Source organism: Macrobrachium rosenbergii, chromosome 9 (assembly GCF_040412425.1).
Source record: "Macrobrachium rosenbergii isolate ZJJX-2024 chromosome 9, ASM4041242v1, whole genome shotgun sequence".
In the NCBI taxonomy this organism is placed as follows: domain Eukaryota; kingdom Metazoa; phylum Arthropoda; class Malacostraca; order Decapoda; family Palaemonidae; genus Macrobrachium; species Macrobrachium rosenbergii.
Genome location: NC_089749.1, coordinates 41,926,188 through 41,950,109, shown reverse-complemented (window position 1 = coordinate 41,950,109; position 23,922 = coordinate 41,926,188). Strand labels below are relative to the sequence as shown.

Genomic DNA, 23,922 nt, shown 5'->3' with positions numbered 1-23,922 from the left:
TAAGACAGTAGTAGTAGTAGTAGTAGTAGTAGTAGTAGTAGTAGTAGTAGTAGTAGTAGTAGTAGTAACTAAATGAACAAATAATATTTCTAGACATTCATGGGGCTAGTTCAAGAATTCTACCTTAAATAATGGGTCAAAAGGAGCAGGAATAAGACAGTAATTACACCATAACAGAGACGCTATTATAGAAGAAAAATGTTGTATATTTTCTCATGAAATTCATACAAGTGTTCCTTGGCTTTTAATTCAAATAAAAGCAAACAGTTCTTTATTTATAGCAAAAATTACAAGTCTCAAAAAAGACCTGAATTTTCTCTTTAAATGAGTTTGTTGGTAGAGGTTGCTACCACAGGGAAACCATGAAGGCATTCTCATCTGATTTATTGCATTACACATATCACTGACATAGGGGAAGATGGGGTACTTTGTTTTCCTATGTAGATTCCCTAATGAATCTAGAACATAAAAAGGTTTACCTATCTTGGCAAAGAAAAAAATTTTACATTCTAAGCACAATTAGACACTTATATTGTAAGGCAAAGAACAGAAAAGTAATGGACTTTAAGGGGAATACAAAGAATTACTCACAGCTTTTTAAAACAAACAAATATCAATATAAACAATCTCATGTAAATAATAAAATCAATAAAAAAAATCAACACAAGCACATGAAAATGTATAACAGTAGGCCTAATCATACAGGTACCTGAAGGAGTGTATTTGTCACTGGCTGGGGTAAATGAGCTAAAGTAGCTGAAGCAGTCCTCTCCACTTGACTTCTAACATACAAAAGCTGATTCACTACTGCACCATTCAAGGCTTGCCCACTGGTTGCAGGCCCTGGAAAATATAAAGAGACAAAGGAAATTTTTAAAAAATTTCATAACCTACAGTCAAGTCCGTTTGAGTTTACACATGCTACCGTACGACGGGGCAAATACTGCTAGTATATCCTTGGTGCTAATTATTAATATTCGTAGAAAACTTGTTTTGAACAGAAATGAAAATCAGGTAAGGAAAGGCAGCAATGCACTATTCCAAGATTTGAAATTTGGTATTATTGGAAAAAATAAGTACTGTACTCTGTCAATTGCTACTTACAGATCAATTTGAGATAGTTCACATTGCAAGGACAAAATATCAAACACCTGAAAAGAGTATGTGATGGGAAACAATAATAAACAATGGGTGGAAAAATGTCATGAAAAGCCAGAAGCAGAAGCCAAAAATAGTTTTATACATTGATCTAAAAAGCCTATTCATGTATAGAAGTAGCAGCCATGTGGGAAAAAGTGAATACTGTACTCTACATAGAAATTATCAGTGCATCTACTGATCATTAAAAAATCAATAATTTAATTACACTATCTTGAAGAGTAAATCAAACAATTTCTAATTAGCCAAGATTTATTTACGAAATCTACAGAACTCTACAGTCAGCACAGGTTAACTCTCTGAATACCTACAGGCAATACATAACTGAACAAACCTACAATCAATATTCCTTCCCTATCATTTAGTTTAAGATGATCATCATACTTACACTAACCTAACAATTTCCCAATAACTTACAACTTACAACGGTCCTACGACAACCCCTTTAATAATTTGAATTGGTCAATATAAACAATATGTTTCAAAATCAATTAATTAGTACTCTCTTTGTCTTGTTAATCAACATATTACCCACTGCATTAAATTTTCTTCAAACAATCACTGAAACTTTGTGCACTCTAAAAACAATCTTGTCCATTACCAGTAGTTTGGATCTCAATATGATATTTTAAACTTTCTTGAGAATATTACACCTACTGCACTCTTGTAAGATCACAAAGTCAGTCCTTGGTTAAAGCATGTATTTTTGTGATTCACCTTATGAGGTCCATTAGCATAAATGGCATTTTACGAATCTTCCAAAAACTATATAGTTGACCCCTGTATTCTCCAGAGATATGTACCACAGCCACCCACAAATAGCTAAAATCCGCGAATACTTAAAACACCAAATGTATACTTAAAGTATCATCCTACATCAAATATACCTTAAACTATTATCCTATTACTGTAGTGTTAAACTTTGAAATGACATTATTTATATCATTTCAAAGTATATACATATGTATATACTTGTAACCCTTCCAGCCAATAAGAGAGAGAGAGAGAGAGAGAGAGAGAGAGAGAGAGAGAGAGAGAGAGAGAGAGAGAGAGAGAGAGAGAGAGAGAGAGAGAGAGAGGTGAACTGAGTTGCTTACATCAGTTAAACAATTAAAAATGTCAATACAGTATATATTATGTATATCCTTCTATCAACCACTCGTCCTTTCTTTCTTTCTATCTATCTATCTATCTATCTCTCATCTTTGGAGAGAGAGAGAGAGAGAGAGAAACCCCTGAGGGGAAAACATATATTTGATCAAGAGTGGGCAACACTTTCTACCCTTTGCAGTCAATATGTCAAGATATTTTATATATTTGACAGATTACACCCTTCCCCCTCGCTCCAGAGCTTTCGGACATGGCTGGGAAAAAGATGAGTGAAAAAAATTTATTGAACTAAAATCTTACTAATTCACTATATATTTTCTTTGATGAATTGATGTTGCTGTGTTTACATTAATATTAATATTTGAAAATTAGTAATTCATTCATTTATCATACAAAACAAATAAATCTGACAAATAAAAAATACTTTTTTAAAATTTAATAACCAAATTAATGCACACAAACCAACCAACACATGGCCACCACAAAGGCACACAAAATGAGAGAGCACATGCCAAAAGAACAATGGAGAAAGTCATATAGAAGTAAAAAAGGAATATAAAAAAAATACAGTTACTTCCCAATATGCATAATGGCAGAAATACCCAGGTACCCTGCCAAAATGTTTGCATTCTACAAGAACAAGTAAATGCAATAAACGTATTTAAATACTGCTTATTATCCAATAAATTATGGATGTTGATGGTCACTTGCTCCATTGCAGTACAAAACGGCATTAAAAATTTATGCAGCACAACTTTCCAGTCACTCCTTTAAAACAAAGACATTAAAAATCGGATAAAAAGCAACCATGTTTCAAAAACAGACACTGCAGCTAATTTCAAAGAGGAAGTTAAAATAAACAGAGCAAATGTCAAACAGATGAAGTTTATTACCCATAATTAAGGAGTAAAAGTCTTAGAGACAAAAATAATAAAAAGTATAATTTAGCCATATCAGTTAATACCAGACAAGTAAGTCATTATCAACTTGAATGAGAATTGAAAATTTGAGAAGGTAAAGTTACAGAGGTTGAACAGCTAAATGGATGGCTGAAGGGAGCAGATGAAAAGAAAAGGCAGACAGCAAAGTAAATGATGTGAATGGACACTGTAGAGGACCGTTAGTACCATCTACAATGTTCCATGTGGGGCACTTTGTAAGTGGAATCCTGCTACTAAGACAGATAAGTAAGGCACAGGAATAATAGCATACATACCTATGACCTGACTTGCTTCCCCATCTGTAACAAGTAGCTGCTCACTTTTCACACAGAACAGCTGAAGAGTCTTGGCCACATTACGAGCTACAGTTTCACTCAGAGCTTTGTCCACAGCCGATATGTTTAACTCACTGAAATTGTACAAATGCTTTTGTAATCTTAAAATTCAGTTTGTTATTACAATATATTCTTAAATGATTATGTAAACAATCACTCTAAACAATTAAAAATTATCATTACTATAACAATTTGTATCGTTATGCAAAAAAAATATTCTAAATGGATATAAACTCATATTTCTTTTTAAAAATAAAAATAATTATCCAATGTGCGACAAAATAAAAAAAAATTCTTAGTTACATGAATCCTACATCTTAGGCCCCAAAACCTAATAAGGGATATCCCAGATTTGCTGTCAGCTGTTAGCTTATGAAATGCAAAATGATGTTTCAAGAAGGGTCATCCCTCAAGTGGCAGAAGACAATGCATACGGCATGCAAACATAACTGGAAAACTGTGGGCAAAATTTTCTTACAGGCAAAATAATTAACGTAATCTTACCCCTATAACATTTTCTTGATTAACTCTCACTATAAGTATCCATAATGATTTGATTTCTAATTTACTTTATTGTTTACATATTTTTTAAACAGTCTTCCTATTGGAAAACTATACTTCTTGTATGCTATATATTATATCTATAGTACTGTACACATAATAAAAACGGGTATTTCCATAAAAATAAAATGTAGCTAATTGCAGAACCTTTACATTTAAACCCAAAAAGTGACAATAAACTAGTTCTTAATGTACCTCGTGATAGATCTTACTGAGCTGAATTATCTGTTACTCCCAAATGAGACATTCGTTCAATAAAATTATATCTATAGTGCATGTTATACAAAGGAGGAGTATTTCCATTACAATTAAATGTATCTAATTGCAGCACTTTTACATTTAAACCTAAAAGTGACAATAAACTAGGGTCTAATGTACCTCGTGATAGTTTTTATGAGAGCATCAACCTCATCTTTTGCAGGAGGTGCATCCTGGGCTGCAAACATCAGGTTGACAGGGTCAAACAATCTTGAAAGTGATCTTGAAAGATATGCTTCCTCAAGGGGTATCAGGGTGTGCCTCAGGGCTTTTTCAGGGCTGTACACAAACAAAATTATAGTTGATATTTTTTTTCATACTGATTATCATTATTGTACTGTATTACAATTATGATAAACTAGTTTAACAATACCACTAATGACAGCTGCAAGAATATTGAATATACTAATGAGTTTTTCTACAGTTATCTTTGCAATTACAGGAATAAAATTTCTTGACAAGTAATACAGTGCAGCCTTAATTAAAATATAGTGCTTAGAATGTTATGTGCAGAAAGTCATATGTTACTATTGCCTCCAAAATCAGACCTGATCTCTTGCTATTAGATTCTACAATTTACTTTACTTTACAGAACACCAATTCCATTTATTCTACAGCCATCTACTGTATTTCCATTTCTTAAATTAACTGTTTGTATATACTTGTACAGTATAAAATGTTTAACAATCAATTATAAATTTAAATCTACAATGATGAACTCTGACACAAATTCAGGTCGTCTCATCAGCTCCTTAGTTTCCATCAGGAACAACTTTTATCCTACTTGAAAATTAATCCCTCAATTATCCAGGCTGCCATTATCCAGAACTTGACATTATCCAACACACCCGGACCAAGGCCCTAAGGATATATACAGTTGACCCCCATTATTCAAGGGGGTTAGGGACCACAACCACCCGCGAAAAGCAAAAATCCGCATTAAGTTGTTACCCACCTCTAAAAACACTTACAAAGCCCTATTTTAAAAGTTCAAACACCAAGTACATTCAACCCCTGGTATTCGTGGGGATGCATACCACAACCCCCATGAATAGCTAAAATCCACGAATACTTGACACCCCTCTGGAAACACTTTTAACTACCTACTTTGATAGTTCAAAACCTATCTAAAAATGCTTATACCTGAGTATTTTAATGGTTTTATAAAAAAACGTGCATTTACTCATTTTCTTTTTACAGTAAATTGGGGAAAACATCTGGAATTCACAAATAGAGTTAAGTACTATACATAAATATTTAAATATGCATTGAAAAAAAAAGACATTTCATTGATATTTTCCTGTGTTTATAATAAAATTAATATTTGAAAATTAGTAAATCATTTATCATAAAATATGTATTTAGTCATGAAAATAATGTGAAAATACAGCATAATAATACTCGATCTTACTCACTTCGAGTTGCACGAATTCACAGATGTGAACTTTTCATTAAAACCTAACTAATTGGCATAAGCGATTTTTTCACAGACACATGACATTTGCAAAATCCTCAAGAAACCTGCAGAAGTGGATATGTTTAATTTTTGAAGTAATTTATCACTCTTTGTACTCTAATATCTGCTTTGTCATATGAGTTGTATTTTTTTCTCTCTCTCTCTCTCTCTCTCTCTCTCACTGAGATAAGATAGAGATTTTTATGCATATGTAACATGTATGTTTATTTGTTTTGGATATTGTAGCTTTATAAATAAATGTGACCTTGTTATTAACTGTTTCATATTTTCCATGCTATAATTAAAACTTGCATTTCTGGAGTAAATTTTAAAAGAGTAAAATATATTCCCCAGTCTTTTCTCCGATCATATGGAGCAAGGGGGTTGTAACCTAATTGTCAATTATCTTGACATATTGACATACTGACCACAAAGGGTAGAAAATGTCGCCCACTGTTGCTCTCTCTCTCTCTCTCTCTCTCTCTCTCTCTCTCTCTCTCTCTCTCTCTCTCTCTCTCTCTCTCTCTCTCTCTCATAAATCTTTTGATATGTAATGTAAGAATAACGTCTCTCTCTCTCTCTCTCTCTCTTTCTTTCCAAAGTTATTCTCTTTCTGTCATAATCACAAATAATTTCTCACTTGACACTTAAGATAAGAACAAACCACCCCGTCTCTCTCTCTCTCTCTCTCTGTAATAATTCATGAATAACTTCACAATATTGATATTTAACGAAGGACAAACGCCCATCTCTCTCTCTCTCTCTCTCTCTCTCTCTCTCTCTCTCTCTCTCTCTCTCTCTCTCTCTCTCTCTCTCCCCATGATGACACACTATTGGCTGGAAGGCTTGGAAATAGCCAATCACAAAGCTTGTAGCTCAGATGCTTTGTGTATAGGATTCAGAAAGGTGAGTTGTACTTTTTTCTCTCTCTCTTTCTCTCTCCCACTGAGATACGGGAGAGAGAGAGAGAGAGAGAGAGAGAGAGAGAGAGAGAGAGAGAGAGAGATTTTTTATGTTTTCCATGCTATAATTACAATTTTTGCATTTCAATAACTAGGAAAATATAGTAAATTAGGTTAGAATTTAGCATAATTCTGTGGAACTCCCAGTCTTTTTCTGGTAGATGATAAGTGGGAGAGGGGTGTGGCCCTCTGTCAATCATTTTTGACAATATTGACATGAAGGGTCTGGGCAAACAGTCGCTCTCTCTCTCTCTCTCTCTCTCTCTCTCTCTCTCTCTCTCTCTCTCTCTCTCTCTCTCTCTCTCTCTCTCTCTCTCTCTCTCTCTCTCTCTCTCTCTCTCTCTCTCTCTCTCTCTCTCTCTCTCTCTCTCTCTCTCTCTCTCTCTCTCTCTCTCTCTCTCTCTCTCTCTCTCTCTCTGCCTGAATACAGGGATAACTTATTAGTTTTCAAACATAGCTGTAAGCCATATATTTTTAAGAGAAAATGCTGTGAGATGACTTTGAAATTATATTAATGTGTTTTAGGATGATAGTTTAAAGTACATTTGGTGTTTGAACTATTAAGTAGGCAGTAAACTATTAAAATAGGCATAAGCACTTTTAAGCATTTTTAGAGGGGGTCTTTGGTGTTTTGAACTATTAAAATGGGCAGTTATTATTGTTTTTAGAGGGGGTGTCAAGTATTTACAGATTTTAGCTGTTCTTGAGTGGTTGTGGTCCCTATCCCCTCCAAAATACCGGGCTTGGGTACAAAAATAAAAATAATTCCATTAGTATATTTGTTTCTTTTAGCAACTAAAAATTATTCTAATTTTTTTCACTAGTGGGCTCAATCAGCTGATTCTGAGGACATAAACACTGGTCATTACAAATGGCGGACAATTTTTTTTTTTTTTTTTTTACATATTACATTGATGATATAACAAAACAATACTGTATAAATGGCTCCTGTAAAAAAATAACAGTTACCATTACCTTTACCTTAAATACAACTATATTAGCCTATTTGACTTAGGCAAATGGACACTTTGAGTATAACACCAAGGCTAGCTCAGGTCAATAGTTCACACATACAGTAAACATTTTGTATCTTGCGTATGGTATTACAATATGGTAACAACTGATAAGAAGGTCATAAAACCATGGTAGGCTGTGGGTAAACACACGTAGGCTACCTGCTTACTGAACTGTCATTTACATGAGAGAAAAAGAAAGTTGCATTTTTTTTTTCAAAGTGTATTTATGCAGTATATTTTGTTACAAATACTGGGAAAAATGGTAAATAATTGCCTTTTACATACAGTTTTCAGTTTAAAGTGTGATGGTTGTTGTTTATGAGAAACTCAGTGTTTATATTTATGTGGTATTGACAAGGTTAGGTGAAGAAGTGTACGGAGTTGTCCTTGAACACCCCTAGATTTTTTTACTTCCATTTTCAGGATTTCTCCATCATCCAATGGGCCCTTGGCTCTACTAATACGGACAATTGAAGGATTACTATTTTCTGTAGAAACTATTGGACACGAACTTTATGGAACAGTTTGTAAAGTAAAAATTAATTTTACTGTCCCCATGGATCTACAATTTATGCAATAATAAAATTAAATTTAGACCACTTACTCAAATTCTTCCCTGTTTCCTTCATTATTCGCAAGGTTTTCTTGAGCTGAACTATCTAATTCCAATAGGGAATTATTAATATCATTTGGTGAATGACGCATCTCCGTGCTTATGCCTTCCAACGTCTCCACAAATCACCATACAGACGGACAAGTTTTGGATAATCTACTTCTAAGGCTTGTTTAATGAATGGTGATTCTAGAAAAGAGTATCATTATTTAAATGTCATGGAAAAAATAAAAGGATGTAATACAGTCAATCTTAGGGTCTACAAATATAAATGTCTTACTTCACTTCAACTTTACCTAAATGCCCAGTTTACTCAGTTAAAAGGGGCAGGAGTAGCTTGTTTCACCTGCAACACCAGTTTACTTCCAGTATTTGCTAAATTGCTAAGGTGTGATTGGATGGGTTTTGTGAGAGGCACTTCAGTAAAATTAGTAAAAAAATTATGCAAATTTCATATGTAGCCATACTACTAATAAACTCTCATTATACTTACATCAAACTGAAAATGAAAGCTGCAGTGCTTGTCATTCTTCAGCTGAGCATATTTATCATATGTCCACAATGAGTACAATACCTAAAAATTCATCAGACATGCAATACTGCTGGGACTGTGATGAAGTTGAATTATTTTGCTGTTATATCTATATTTGCATGCTGTGCTAGGCTGAAACTTATTGCTGTGTTATCCTTTGAATGCTGGGTGCAAATTTCAATGTATTCCTATCACTGTGGTCCGTAAAAAAGATGAAGATGAATCTAGCAGAAAATTTATCTACCTACATTTGTCAACCCTTTTGTTAATCAATTCCCTGAAAAAGTCATATATTTTCATTTGCAAGTGGAAAAGGTACTCTGCATTCTCAAAAATGTTTATGCAACAATGTGAGGGTGAGAACAACACTATTTCCTTTCCTGAGGATTCCACAAAACTGACAAGTAGCACCAGCCAAGCGTTTCAATATTTCTTGTGAATAATTTATGAGACTGATCACCAAGACAAGGTGAGTCAGCCAAAACAGAAAAGTAAAGGTTTGTACTGTGGATAAATAATGAAGCACACAAAGTTTATGAGAATGAAGTACAGAGGCCACTGTATAAGGAGCAAGTAGTTAAGGTTAAAAATATACTATTACCTTGAGCAGCCTTGGAAAATTCTTCGGTCAGAATACGGGTAATGTTTCGCCAAACCCTGGTGAAGAGGTCACTTTTACTGTGACGCTGAACTTCCTCCAAAAAACAGACATGCGAAACTGGGTCCCGCTTTTTTGCTAGAACCTGTGGTGAAAAGTATATTGAAAAGAAAAAAATTATGTAAAACATTACAAGAAATACAGAACTGTATGAGTGAGACAAAATATAAATACTTAATTTAGTATTTGTTTTTTAAATACTTACCTTTCCATTATACAGTATAATTTCTACTTCGGTGGCAGCTGAAGATTGGCAGATTGCAAATAAGAACACTCGGTTTTCTATTAATCTCATTTTTCTATCCACCTTCCCTCACGCCCCCTCAAAGGGGCTGACAGGTACAAACACTCATAGCCAGCCAATCTACTTCTGTCCACTTTGAATGTGGGGAGGTGAGGAGGGCAAATTGTATCAAGGAGAGGTAAATATTCAAAAAAATAAATACTAAAATAATTTATATTTTTAAAATGAACCTTACCTCTCCATGATATAGATGATTCCCACATTTGCAAAAGGAGGTGAGCCAAGTGGAAATCAGCCAACCCTTTAATGGCTACTTAGTAAGACAATATTATGTACAAAACAAAGTGTTTGTTTACTCAGTGAATTTAATCCATCAGCTATACTGCTGCCTTGGGAGGACTGTCACTCAGGTATGAGAACGTAATCATGAAAATACCTGAGGCCTCTTTGGAGGGTGACTCCTACAGCAGGAGGAGGGGTAGGGTTACCAAGCCAAAACCCCAAAGAGTCAACAATGGATAACTAACAGGTCCCCTCCATACAAAAAGGTACACTTTCTATACTCAATATTGAGTACCTCCAAGCTTCCCAAAAGCCACAACCAGGTCTAAAAAGCAGTAGGCAGAAAAAGGCTACTCATCTATTTATGACATAATATCTCCTGTACAAACTAGAAGAGCTAATACTCCGTAAAAATTGTATTGTATCTCTGCACTAAGATGATAAATCGTAGCAAATACAGAATTACCATGCCACTGAGTAACTTCAGTAACTTATCCAAGGATAAGTCCTTTCCAAATTTAAATCCTATAGCCACTGCTGCCATGACAAGTGGCCTTACCTTCCTTAATGGAAGGTAAAGCCACTACATTCGTCCTCATTGGAAGCTCTGGCTTCCGAACACTACAAACACATTCTTTACATCAGTGTTAACATCTTCAGCACAATTCAGACAAAATCTAAAAGTCCTTACTGAGCCTCAGGCTCTAGTGATTCCAAGCTGGGTAAACCGGCTCAATAGGGAGGCAATGATTTGGTTGAAAACCTGTTGGCTCAACAAAAAGATCTAAGTTCCTGGACCATGGGGGAATGGATACCAAAACAGCAACCAACTGTTTGTGGAAGAAACTTCTGCAACTGGGAAAGAAGCCGAAATCCCTGAAGCAGGATACTGAGACTCTGCATAAGGCAACTACCTGCATACCAAAAAAGAAGCTGAAACAAGAATGCTTTGTCAAAATTCTCTAGGCAGGCAATAGTTGCACAAGTGATAGGCACACAGGCGATAGTTGTGCAGGTGATAATCACATAGACAATGGTCATGCAGGCAATAGCCAAACAGGCACAAAAGAACAGCAACTAGAAAACCCACATGCTGGGAGTGAAAACCTAAGGGGAACAACACACAGGAGAGAAGCATTCTGGGGTGCAGCACCACAATGAAATGAGCAAAACTTTGCTAAGCATAGACGATCCATAGGTCAAAATTGAGGCTCACAATCTCACTGGTTGAAGAAAGCCACAACACACACGAAAGTGGGACACAAAGGAAAGTGGAAGTAAGTCTAGACTTCTCTCTAAACTTAATACTAGTCTTGATCCACAAATCATCCTTAGCTACATAAGCTACCAGCAAAGCTATACTATAAAGCAAAAGGAAACTTTCCTCTACGAGTCAGCTTTAGCCGATTGCTTACTACCAAGTGGCAGCAGCAAAACCCACTTAAACTTTACCCAATGGAAGTGAAGCAACATTCCTACCAAGCCGATCCAATACAGTTAAAATTAAACAAGGGAAAAACACCAGGTGAACATCAATCTTATCAAATCTAATGCCCTGAATCAATTGGAAACTTAGCCAGAGTAACAGACCAAAGCGAAGCAGCAGAAGACCTATCCAGTTACAAAAAGGAGAAGCCGAAACAACATGCAACCCTTTAACAAGTCTTACGAGACCTTTACTCTTCTCTTTAATTGTTTCTACTGACTAACAAGCTCTCTTTGCTTGCATTCAATTTCTGCATAGTTTCATTAGACTACAACGCACATCAATTATTACAAACATAATCCTTCCCTCAGCAGCACACACATCTCATGAGGGTCAATAAAACTGGAACAAAGCCTATTATGGCAACTCTTACCTTACATGTTATTACTGATCCAACACTGAAAATAAAATCAAAGAAAATTCAAAACAAACCAGCTGCATCAACAAAGAACCAAGTGCATTTAACATCTACCTACCTCCTGTTGTAACTGTCAACAGAAGTAGACTGACTGGCTATGAGTGTTTGTATCTTGTTGGCTCCTCTAGTGGGGGGGTGGGGGAAGTTGACAGACAGAAAATGGATATTCACAGAAAACAAGTGTTCCTGTTTTTATTTTGCAATCTGTCAAACTCCTGCTGGTGCATTAATAAAAGCTATAAAATAAAATTGTTCATTTCCAAGAGGCATATACATAATCTATATTTGAAGACTAGTTGAGTTGGCAGATTCCAGTTGTTTAGCCATCAAGCTATAGCCTTGTAATCAGAAGTCAAAAGTACAGTTAATGGAAATGACAGGTAGCAACTTGCAGGATACACATTACCTTGAGAGGTGGTGGTATAAATACTCAGAAGAACTGTAGTTGTAAAAATGAGAGAAAAAGAACTAGAGGAAGTTATAACAGTTAGACCAATGTTTAGTATACAGGAAAAAGATATGAACTTCCACTGACAGACTAGAACAACAAGTCAAAAGGGCCCAACAGGATTTTTATTTAATTTACATATTCAACAATGAGAGGACTTGATGACAGACCTGATGCACATTACAGTACTACTACTAAGGTTTCCACTGAGTAAAAGTGACACTGCATTGATGCTCTAGGAAGTAAGGCAGCCTCCTTTACAACCTGAGAACCACAAATGGCAGCAAGGTACAGTCTATATAAAGAGTGCTCTGAACACAAGATAATAGCTTTACATTACTGTATGCCTATACAAAGGAAAAAAAAAAGTTCACTTCGAATGTGGGAACTACTGATGCATGGTTTAAAACTGATCATCAATATGAGACAAGTAATAACAGTAGAAGACAATCCCTTCAGTTTAAACAATAAAAGTACCAAGGACACAAAATACAGTATTAACTTCTACATCCTCACCTTATGAAGATGTGATGTTTGAACACAAGCATGATAGATGTCATCCATGAGTTTCTCCAAGCTTGACCAAAGTGAAGCTCGAAACTGTACGGACTGGCCTGGTCCAGGCATAATGGCTTTCCCAGGTCCAACTGCTAATGAAAGGAAAGTACAAAATTTTAAACAAATATCCAGAAAAAATTTATTCTTCACTGTACAACAACTACAATCAACTATGGGGGATTAGAGCTAGTGTGCTTGAGATTAATATTAAAACCTATCACAATTAGGACATAATGATAAGTAGATTTCCTGAGATTTTAGTCTCAACTGTCATGTAAATGGCAAACACACCAGTCACAATACTCAAAGAAACAAACATTGGTAGTAGGCAGGCATTTGGCTTCTTGAGTGCCTTCACGAATGTTATTGGCTTAAAAGCATGTGTCACTTAAACATCATTTTGTTTATCGCTTTTGAATGGCTGAGTATTGTAGGGGGTCGGGTATATGGAGAGCCAAGTGGGGAGGGTTGGATAGGCCTTCGTCTGCTTTCACTATCTTGTAATTTTTTCATTATTTCAAAAAATTTTGTTTTATGTTTTTCTTGTTCATTGATTTTAATATTAAATTAGCTTTTCTAAAGTTGAAATACCAGCAAACAGAAAATATGTGAACAGGTTATGAAATAACTTATCAACCACCCAGCCACATTGCATCAGAACTTTTCCTTTCCATCAATGTTTCAGTCTGTGTGTATACATATACGCATGCATCACGTTATGGTACACTACAGTACACATCTGCTGAGTAATCTGCTGAGTATTAATATGGTATGGAATATGAAATTTACGAATCCTTACTCGTCCAAAATACATCATAATATAAATTTTCATAATAAAATTTTATATTATTTGGGGTGAATCTTACCTACTGTTAAAGAAAGCTGATTTCTACATTGAGAAGAGGATGGTGGGTAGTGCAGCTACACAAAATCCACTCACTCAATTGAGCTAAAGATTTCTTGCATGAAGCTCAAAACATTCCTAGCTGATCTGGAATCCTTTCTGCCAGAAGTTGGATTCCATTCAGGGAGCAAGGTTCTCATATGTCCAAGAATGAAGGGACCCCTATGCCTGGGTACGAAAGCCCCAAAACTGCCAGTCAACTAAAATAAATACCTTAATGATATACAGGTACACTTCTATACAATATATATACCTTCATGCTCTCCAAAATAGAAAAACCTGTGATTTAAAACAAAGAGCCTAAAAGATTCCTCTTTCTTTGGTTCAGGAAAAGAATTTACCCACTACCAGTAGTGAACTATGGGCCTTACCATTTTCAGACACATGCTGCATACTTAGGGTAGTGAGTGACAAAAACCGAATTGCACTATTACTGCTCTGCATTCATCACATCATTAAGCAACAAATTTTCAATTAGAAGTCAACACCACTCTTACATTATGAATGTTTACCTTCAATAAAGGTAAAAGGTATAAAGCTAGTTTGTGATGCGCTAGCCTAATCAAATACATCACAGTGAACACCGTGTTCTTTAACAAAGATGTTCTAGGTTTTCTAAAACCACAAAACAAAAGGTTAACTTTGCCTCTTACAGGATTAACCTTTGACAAAGATGTTCTAGGTTTTCTAAAACCACAAAACAAAAGGTTAACTTTGTCTCTTCCATGCATAACCTTTAACAAATACATTTTGTCTTCTAAAACCACAAAACAAGAGGTTAACTTTGCCTCTTCCATGCATAACCTTTAACAAAGACATTTTGTTTTCTAATACCACAAAACAAGAGGTCATCTCCGCTTCCTCCAGGATTAACCTTTAATAAAGATGTTCTAGAATTTCTAAAACCACAAAAAAAAGGTTAACTTTACCTCCTCCAGGCTTAAACTTTGACAAAGACGTTCTAGGTTTTCTAAAACCACAAAACATAGGGTTTACTTTGCTTCTTCCAGGCTTAACCTATCTATATGCAGTAGCTCACCGAGATAACGGATTAAAGCATCTGAGCCTACACCGCTATAAAAAGAAAGTCCGAAACATCATTGTATATATACGTGAATGCGTGTTTTTGCTATAAAGTACAGGTATATTTATATCCTGTACCCTTTAAACTAATGTAAAACGCTTATAACTGCCTAATTTAATAATTCAAACAAACACATACCATAAATTATCATACTAAAACAATTTAATATCATTTCAAACAAAAATACACCCCAAACCATCATCCCAAAACACACAAAGTCATCGTACATTACCCTCCTACAACTGTTACTCGTAAGTATATACAACTGTAAAATGCTTATAACAATGATTTATAATTTTAAAATATTAATATCTTACAGAAGTGTGTCAACTAAGTTACCCATATATATATGTAAGCATGGTTGTTTTCTCTCATAGTCCGTTTCATTTTCTGTTTTCCCATAAAGCGTATATTTATATAAACAAACAGTACCCGTAAAAAGTAAGATAAAAGCGGGTATTATTAATATATAAACTGCAGGACAGTAAAAGCTTTAGCATTAAAAATTTTTAGAGTTCAAAGCAATGTAAATTAATAAAATAATAACAATAGCAAATTTTACCTAGCTGTACAATAAACATGGAAAATATTTGAGTAAAATAATATATAAAAATTAATTAAATTACCCTAGGCCTGATCTGGATGTGAAAACCCTCAAATCAATATTTCCATTTTGCACCAATATATCTGGAGCTCGATACACCACGGTCTGTTATCTCGGTGCGCTACTGTATATTTTAATTGCCCTGAAAGGGCAGAAAATTGTTTACTCTTCTTTCTGCACCAACGAGGTTAAATTTGGGATTTTTACAATTCTTGGAAAAACATATCTTTAACATCATTCTTAGCTCTAAGGTAAAAATGATAAAATAGCATTCCCTTAACAACAGCCTGAAGGAGAGTACTAGCAATAAACTTACTCTTCTAACTGCCGATAGTGCTAACAAAAAGTGTTTTCATAGTGCGTAAATACTTCAATGGAACTCATTCCAGATGCTCAAAAGGATCTGCAGATAAAATTCTAGAACTATGTCTAAATTCAGAGAGAGACTGATACCGAGTCCTAGATGTTTCAATCTCAACTGAGGCTACTAGGACTCTACTGTGGGAGTCAATGAGCATACTTGTACTTGAAGAGTAAAGGGGAAGGCATATGAGTCTGAATCAGGCCAAACTTGAAAAAATACATCCACCACACAAGCCTGAGGGCTCTCAAAGGAGTAGTTGTAGATGGGTCATTTCTGTTCATTTGCACGCTAAAAAGTCCACATTTGAGTGCTCCTCCAATCCAGTGATTGTCGGACTCGCAGGTGTGAAGACCACTCCGTAGGCAGGGTTGTCCTTTCTGAACCCTCAATCGCCAAAAACATTGTCTTTCCGCAGAATGAACTAGATGTCCATAAATACTATGTTGTTCATTTTTGCCAAAGAAGCAGTCTTTCCCCTATGACTCAGTTTCTAACCAGGTGTTTGCATTGTAGAAACTCTTCTGTTTAGCCAAGAGTTTAAGCTCTCAGGGATAAATCTACTAGGAATCTTCAGTGGTCTTTCAACCACCCCAACATCTATGTAAGGTTCATTAAGTGTACTGCTGACCATTCTGTGGTGTATTGTACATCAGTGTCACAACACTTGTCATAACTCTTCATTTTGTGTTACAAGATGGAGAGAAAAAACAACAAAACCTGGTTGTAGGCTTAAGAATAAGCTTGCTAACTCGTAGTTTCTGAGTCCCTCCTACAGAATCTGGCAACAGTGACTGTCCTGGATTTACTTAAAAGTTTAGTGAACATTTGCTGTCAGTTGCAATCTCTTATGCCAGGACTGCACTGTAACTGTGCCTGGTTACTCTGACAAATTCTCCACTGAGGCCATGTTTCCCAACAAAGAAAGCCATTATCATTTAAGAAGCTTCATTTAGGGCTAAAATTCTTTGTTAAGAAGCAAGAAGTGCTTACTCTTCTTTCAAAAGAAAAGCCCGCAAACTGCAAAATTATACCTTTATGCCCAAAGAATGGACAGAGGAGGAATTCCGGAAATCTACAGAAAATCAAAATTCAGAGAGACTGAGCCACATGAAGCAACGGATCCTTGGCCTTTGGAATACCATCGACAGAGTTGGCCAAATTGAGCTGGTCGACTCAGTAAAATTCTTGCTCCTAAAAGATGGGACCATCTGCCTATGGGCAACACATTCCTCTCCTTGTGAATACTTGAGGTGCTGTACACAAACTGAAACAAAGTGCCTTGAACAGCATTACCTTCCGTGCAAATACAGCGCACATCGAAAGAGCTTGTGCGACTGAAGATCGGTATAAGGAAAATGCTTCCTGCATGTCCACCAAAACATCCAATTGTTCTTCTGGAAAGTCACTAAAACCATGCTGGAAAAAAACAAAAAAAATGGGGACAGATGCATAAAGTTGTTCAGTCTCCATACGTCCAACACTGGGCACCAATCTATAGTTGCCTATGGCGCTAGGAAAAAGTCAGAGGTAAAATCCCAATGAATTACCGACACCTGATCCATTCCATTCCTCTCTAACACTTGTGATGGTCATTCAGCCATTTTTTATCCATACAAGAGACTTTTAGCAAGGAAAAATTTGAATGCTACAAGTGTTGGGGAGCCTCCCCAGAGCCTCACCACCTATCCGCCCATCCTATACCAGCCTACTCTCCAAGGTCTCTCGATTTCAGATGTCTCCATAAGCACAGCATCACAACTTCGTATCCGCCCAAGGCGAGGTAGGGGAAACAAACTAGGCCTAACAGCAAGGGGATTGAAAGTCAATGACCGGTGGGACAAGAGGGGGGCCCCCCCATTTGAAGGATCTGGGGGGTAGATGTTCAAAGGAGCAGGTGGTCTCTTTCTTCATGATTTGGACCTCGCAGAAGGCAGGCATGCCTTCGACCATTCCTCTATCTGAGAGATGAATAAACCCCTCCTTCAAGGTAAGGTGTCTGTATGAGACCCTCATATCCTTACCTACCCTTCCATCTTCCCCTTGATAACATCCCATCCTTCCCTTTTATCCGTATAGAAAGAATCCTACCCACCAAACCTTTGTTCCTTTTATTCTATCCTCACGGCCCTAACTACGCAGCAGCATTTGCTCCTATCCTTAATTCCCGCACCCTGTGACAATGTGTTAATCTCCATCCAATACTGTTTAAGCCTTATCTATAAATGTTACACCTGTTTAGAATCACAGTATTGGGGTTTGTACACACAACTTCGTGTTGCTAATACGTATAAATAACTTGTAAAATTAATCATGCAACATAATTGAATGGTTAAGTGGATTAGGGATCCGGTGCATGTTAGCTAATTATTAATTGTCGTTATTTCCCTTTCAGGGAGCGAGAGTATTTTTACTGAAAAACCTCCATGAACTGTCCAACTCCACATGAAGCCCTCTGCGGAACCCAGCAACCAGCGGTTTTAAATGAAGAATTAAGTTGTATGTTCATTCACTAATTCAATTGTCTTCCGTTGTGTCCCTTTTGTTTATCACTGTACATAAGTACTTTGTAAATACATTAATGCCAGTACTTAGTGTCTTAATATTAGCTGGCGACCTCCAAACTTCCCCTTTTAACATATGATTTATTATGCCTGCGAGTCCTTAACAAGGATAACACTATTTATAACCTCCTACTGAAGAATGACATACTCCTGCTGGAGAAGATACAAATGAATGGCTACAGGAGAATAGCCAGTGGAGGGGGAAACCCAAAAAGGAGTCATAACTCTCTTCAGTACCTTCACCACTTTAAGGTTCTGCTCCTAAGTCTCTCTAGACATGCCAGAAGGCCTGCAATAGGCCTCCTACAGAACTTGAGGGCTGAAAGCATCCCCAAAAGGTATAAAAGACCTGTGAGAAAGTACAACTTGCACCAATATATTCTTCCTTATTGCCTTAAAAAGAGTTAGGCTTGGAAGACGACCCATAAGAGAAACCAAAATAGCTACCATTTCCTGTGCAGAAGAAACCTTTTATGACAGATAGGAGCATAAAGCCGCATTTACACCAAGGGAGTCGTGTCGAGTCAAGTCATGTCAAGTCACGATAATTCATGACGTATCAAGAATCGCCAACCCAGTTTTAACACTGATCTGTATGGGCCTTTGAAAGAAACCGTTCACACCGAATGCGTCAAGTCACATCACGTCACATTGCATCACATTGCTTGAAGCACAAACAGAGCTGGACCTATTTTTGATGTCAGTCATAATAAGTCTCATGTGCCATTTGCAAGTATAATAAACCCCCAGTATTCGCGGGGGATGCGTATAGCTAAAATCTGCAAATACTTAAAACCCATCTAAAAACACTTAGAACCTGCCTATTTTGACAGTTTAAACACAAGAAAAACCCTCTAAAAATGCTTATACCTGATTATTTTAATAGCTTTATCACAAAAAGTGCATTTAGTCATAAAAAAGATAAGAAAACCCAGTAATTAGTGAATATTTCTCCGTGAAAAATACCGCGAATGGGCGAATTTTCCATGAATAATGGGTAGATACGTTCCACAGAGAAATCCGCGAATACATGAATCCACGAATCGTGAGAGCGTGAATACGTGGGGTTTACTGCATGCTGGTCGAACTACTAATAAATTTAGTTCGGGGGCACCCTGCTGTCTATGATACCTGTGGGCCCCAACCACTATTAATTATCGTGACTTCATTTCAGTTTATGAAAAGAACTTGCTGCTGCAATGTCATGTACAGGTAAAAGACAACAGTTTTATTCACTTTGAACCATTTATTATGCTTTGAACAATATATTATGCTTATATATTACAATGAACTATAAGCTAACCTAACTTAGCCACTCAAAATAGCCAAAATTATCAATATTTTATAATAATTATGTAATTTGTTTGGTTAGGTAGGTTTTCCACTTTTCCAGGTAGTCCAATATACTAAAAACCTGATTTTAAAGGTTTTTACATGGTTTACACCTCAAAAATAGATGTGGATCTCTCTCTCTCTCTCTCTCTCAATAATCATCTAAACTGTCATTATTAGTGCAGTGTATCATTTGTTCAGATGATTCACCCAGCTTCAAGGTTTATTTTTACGTTTGTGACGATAAAGCCACAGCAAAGCATTAATTTTAGCAAGAGAATACACACCCAATCTCAACAAAACCTATTGTGGCACTGTGGCAATATAAAGATAAAAAAAAAAAGTACAGACTTGACTTATTGACGAGTAAGTTGACGTATTTGGTGTGAACAGGATTTTGTCAAAATGAATTGCATCAAATGAATTATTGTGACTTGACGTGACTCAACTCGCCGTAACTCCCTTGGTGTGAATGCTGCCTAACTATTCTCACTTCAAAACCGATTAGAACATTCACTTGTAGCATCAGCAATGGCTTTGACCACGCAGGTCAAAATCTTGAACATTCTTCCTTGATAAAATCCTGCAGGTGCCACAAACACTTCTAGCTTGGACCAAAACTCTCTAAGCTGGTGCCACAAACTCTAAGCTGGCACTACAAACACTCTAAGCTGGCAGTACAACTTTTCTAATCTAACAGATAAGATTTCATACAGAGAGAAAGTTCAGTAAAAGATAAAAATTCAACAATCTAAACAGAGACCTGAGTAACAAACTCTGTCGCAAAAAAAAAAAAACAATCTTTGACTGAAGACAGTTTAAGCTCTGGTAAGGCACGTGTATCATATGAGGCGGCTTTCCGTGACTTCAAAATAAACAAGAAGACAAAAGCTGGCAGAATTAAAAGAAATTTCATTTGAAGGAAAACGCTTAGGTTCCTCAATTACTTAATGCATGCTGTGTAGTGTTAACAGATGGTTAATGTCTGTGAAAGTAACTATGTTTGTTGATTTTGTAAAGATGTTCATTAATTTGATTTGATTTTTATTGAGCCATTATTCACATACCTTGGCTAATAATGGACTTTTCTCCACAGGAATAGTTGTGAAAAGGTCTGCCCCTTGTGTGATGGGTCTGACTGAAGTTTGGTGAATTGGAGCCTATGGGTATGCTGGAGTGAAAAAACTGTTAAAGAATTGCTTTTGTATAAGAGAGTATAACAAGTGTATGAGAAACGTAATTCATGAACTGTATACAGTAGTGAACTGATTGGGGAGGAGTGCTTTTGAATGAGACATTGGGTACAGTATAAAACAAACTTGATTTTAGAAGCAAGTTTCCCTCTCGTGACATTTTTTAGATAACCAGTTCGAAAAGAAAGAGGACTTTTCATGTTTATGTTGGTGTACGAGGAGCTGGGTATACATAAATATATATCACACATTACCACAGGTGAAAAATAAGAGACGGGGTGTAGGTCCTGACCGGTTTCAACTTTATTTCCAATGGCTTGGAAGTGTAGGTCCTGACCGGGTTCAACTTTATTTCCAAAGGCTTGGAAATTTCAACTTTATTTCCAAAGGCTTGGAAATAAAGTCGAAATCAGTCAGGACCTACACCCCGTCTCTTATTTTTCACCTGTGGTAATGTGTGATAAATGAATCACATACAAAAGAGATAATAATCATAAATATATATATTCACTAATTCATGGACTTTTTTTGTAGAGCAATATTCACTAATTACTATATTTTCATGTTATTTTCCTGACTAAATGCATTTTTTATGATAAAAAATTATTTACTAATTTTCAAATATTAATATTATATAATGTAAACAACAAAATATCATTAAAATGTATTTTTTTCAATGAATATTTAAATATTTAGGTACAGTGCAGTACTTAACTCTACTTGGGAATTCCCAATGTTTCCCCTATCAAATGGAAAAAGAAAATGGGATGGCTTGAATACTATATGAGAGAAAATGGCTGTGCCTGAATACACTATAGGGGGAACTTGATTAGTGTACACACATAGCTGTAAGCCAAATATTTTTAAAGGTAATGTTTTCAGGTGGCTTTGAAATATTAAAGTGTTTTAGGATGATAGCAGAGCATATATAAAATATTCACTAATTATTTTCATGTTATTTTCGGGACTAAATACATTTTTTTATAAAAAAATTATTTGCAATTTTCAATATTAATAATAAACTTACAGCAAAATATCAATAAAATGTTAATTGCTCAAAATCACAAAACAGCTTACCAATGTAAACATATCTCAGTTCAACAACCAACTCTCTCTCTCTCTCTCTCTCTCTCTCTCTCAGTATACATATCCTTTAATGACAAAACACAGCAAAATATCAATAAAATGTTATTTCACTTACAGAATACATTTATACTGTATTATTATACTGATCTATTATCATTGTGATATGTATAAAAAAAATTATCATCCAGCCATCTGTAATATTTATGTTCTCAGAATCAGCTGATTAAGCCTACTACTGAAAGAATTACGAAAATAATTTTTTGGTTGCTAAAAGAAACGAATGTATTAATGGAATTATTATTTTTAACTTTGTACCTAAAAGTAAAACAGGTATAAAAGGTAGACAAACATACTTTGCTAAAGTAAAATCCCTCAAAATCACAAACAGCTGTTTCCTGATTCATTTTACTGATATAAACATACCTCAGTTCACCCCCCTCTCTCTCTCTCTCTCTCTCTCTCTCTCTCTCTCTCTCTCTCTCTCTCTCTCTCTCTCTCTCTCTCTCACAGTACTGTACATATCCTTTAATGAAATATGAGAATATTTTATCATTGTTGATTGCAATTATAATTGGTATTGTTTTCAATGCATACTTAAATATTTAGGTGCAGTATTTAACTCTACTTATGAATTCCTCATGTTTTCCTATCTACTGTAAAAAGAAAATGGGATGGCTTGGAATACTGTATGAGGAGAAAATGGCTGTGCCTGAATATAGAGGCAAAATGATTAGTTTTCACACATGTGGCTAATATATATATACAGACACTCCTCTACTTATGAACTAGTTACATTCCAAATGGCTGTTTGTATCTTGATTTGTTATAAACCTGACTTGATATCTGCAGTCAATAAGTACAGTACTATTTATGTTTTTCATACTAAAATGTAATACTAGCACTGTACTGTATAATATAAAGTATTTTATTAGTATGAATGATTTATAAAAACTCAGTACATTAAGCAAATTATAACAATACAGTAAAGTTTTAATTCACGATCACAGCTGTTCACATCACTAAAAGTTCATGAGTAGAGGAGCGTATGCATGTATGTATGTATGTATATATAAAATATATATATAATATATACATTCCTGATATTGTCCTGTAATATGCACATCATTCCATGATTTTGATATATTTACTGTTCAAGTTGTCGTGTATTCTGTATATTAGTATTATTTTTTATATGAATGTCTTTGTAATGTCAGATATCACAAGAATTAATGATTTAGATAACAGAGTAATTTAGAATTAATAACACATTTTTAATAACAACGTAGTATATCAGCAACGTGTGTTCTACGAGTGCTTTGTTTTGCTCTGGTTGTCATCGCGAAAGATAACATGTTGACAGGTCGGGATAACAGAAGGGTTGTGTAGGATTTTTGTCCCATACAAGAAACAACGAATGATTTAGCAGTGTTACTTGTATTGTGATGATCGCGTCCCATATGATTTTCTGTTCGAGTCACATACCCTTTTTGAGTAAATGGATGTCTCGACTGATTACGTCATGGTTTGTAAGATTACAGCTCAAAACATTTTGCTCCGGAAGTGACGTCATCTTCCTTTTCTAGAATTTTCTCTTGTATCTCATTCTCAAAATGTAATAATGTAATTCTATGGGGGCTTTGCTTCTTGCTGGAATCCTAAAACTTTGTGCATTCTGATTTCAGAGACCATTCGTGTGGTTCTCCTCTCTCTTCAAAGTGTATATATTTGTAACGGTGCCTGCCAAAAGTGTGCTTTGTG

The 23,922-nt window shown here is 35.6% G+C and overlaps 1 pseudogene; it reads right to left on the bottom strand.

Annotated features, from left to right (window-relative positions):
* Positions 1 to 22,568, bottom strand: part of LOC136841958 (conserved oligomeric Golgi complex subunit 5-like) — a 43,539-nt pseudogene extending 20,971 nt beyond the window's left edge.
* Positions 22,569 to 23,922: the final 1,354 nt, after the last annotated feature.